The 2,040-nt window shown below is 37.8% G+C and overlaps 1 protein-coding gene across 3 annotated transcripts in view; it reads right to left on the bottom strand.

The window, feature by feature from the left end:
- Positions 1 to 2,040, bottom strand: part of LOC106869179 (beta-arrestin-1) — a 275,729-nt gene that overhangs the window by 27,358 nt on the left and 246,331 nt on the right. The gene's annotated exons all lie outside the window — the stretch shown is intronic.

Raw genomic sequence — 2,040 nt, 5'->3', positions numbered from 1 at the left:
ATATATATATATATATATATATATATATATGTATAAATAATGTATATATGTGTCTGTGTGTGTTTGTGGCCCCTAACATCGCTTGACAACCGATGCTGGTGTGTTTACGTCCCTGTAACTTAGCGGTTCGGCAAAAGAGATCGATAGAATAAGTACTAGGCTTCCAAAGAATAAGTCCTGGGGTTGATTTGCTCGACTAAAAGGCAGTGCTCCAGCATGGCCGCAGTCAAATGACTGAAACAAGTAAAAGAGTAAGAGTAATAGAGTCCAGGAACCTATTGATACCACCTCACAGCCCAACACTTTAAATGGCCTTGGTCAACATGCAGGAAAGAATAGTCAGAAATTTCACATGGTGTACCTAATGTAAAAAATAGGTGCACAAGGATCCATAATAGGATCACAGGCAGGTTAACATAGAAGATAGACTTCATAAGCAGTCTGTGCACAAAGACAATAAGCACAAGATAGAAGACTACACAGATACAGACATACAATGTGTATGGAGAATGAGAGAATGACAGGTGGATAAAGAAATGCATCTCATAAAAGGAGATAATAAAGACCTGGGATCTTTGTGGTTTTCGTCAGTTTACAATTTTGTTCCAATTGTTTTCAAATTTGATACATGGATTAAGTTTTGTATACTAGTTATGAAAATGAAATTAATTTTTCCTATAAATCCATAATTAAAATAAAAAGTTATTAATCTTTAAAATTTACAAAATTTGGGTATTTCAGCCAATCATAAGCGAGTATCTAGACATCACCATGGTGAAGAAGTCTGTTTCTACAGTAACCAAAGCAAAGAAGCACCACGTGTTCTATAGCTGATTGCGAAGAACTCTGTTTCCATAGCAACAAAAGATGCTGTGCATGCGCACAAGGAGTGTAACCACCACATGTTCTATAATTTTTGCAACAGATGGAACTCATACTCAACAATTTTAGTTTAATGTTTTGATATGCTGATGCCCACCATTCCCTGATGATAGAAGAAGCAGAGAATGTGCTGTTTTCTGATTGGCTGAAAATTCTGAAAATTATCAAACTTTGAACACCTGTAACATTTAAAAAAATTTTCTGGAATAAATAACAAATTCGAATTCAGCGTCAAAAATTACATCTATATGATACATTAAAAAATTGTTTTAAAGGTAATTGTAAACAGTGACGAAAACCACAAAAATCCAAGACCTGTTGTCAACTGACAATGTGCAATATTTTGAGAAGAGCTAACTAGCCACGAAAGCATGGCAAAATGTACCATGAAATGCTGAGTAAGTGATGGAGACTGGGATGCATAATATCTATTTACATCTGGGCAATTTGCCCATTTTGAACCTGCTTTCCATCTTCATATGCTGTCTTTCTTATCTATTTAATAACTTCTCATCTCTCTAGCACCACCCTTTCTCCTGCTTGCTGAACCATGCTACCTATTAAATGAAGGAAGGAAAACTTTAGACCACTCGCCCTACCACTATCCATATCTCTTTCAACTCACCTCACTTTCTTGTCATGTTGCCTGAATAATGAAAATTGTATTGAATCTGCTGGCATCTAATACATTCTTTTATTTACTCCCTTGCACGGTTAGCAATAATCCTTCTTCCTCAGGTTATTCCTTCATTAACATCAATCACTTATCATCACTGTCTTGATTGTTTGTCACTGGCACTTTTTTTACCATGCCACACTCTCTCTCTCTCCTAGGTCACTAATAATTGACATCCAGCCTTTGACAGGGTCCCCTGCTCCCTTATCTGGTGGTCAATGAGGAAACTAGGGATAGATGAATGGTTAGTAAGAGCTGTGCAAGCCATGTACAGGGACACTGTCAGTAAGGTGAGGGTTGGCAACGAGTACAGTGAAGAATTCCAGTTAGAGGTAGGGGTCCACCAAGGTTCAGTCCTCAGCCCCCTCCTATTTATCATAGTCCTCCAGGCAATAACAGAGGAATTTAGGACAGGATGCCCCTGGGAGCTCCTCTATGCTGATGACCTTGCTCTAATTGTTGAGTTACTGTCAGAACTAGAG

Source organism: Octopus bimaculoides, chromosome 5 (genome assembly GCF_001194135.2).
Source record: "Octopus bimaculoides isolate UCB-OBI-ISO-001 chromosome 5, ASM119413v2, whole genome shotgun sequence".
NCBI classification, from domain to species: Eukaryota; Metazoa; Mollusca; class Cephalopoda; order Octopoda; family Octopodidae; genus Octopus; species Octopus bimaculoides.
The sequence above is the reverse complement of the archived record's forward strand: the minus strand, read 5'-3'. Positions and strand labels throughout refer to the sequence as shown.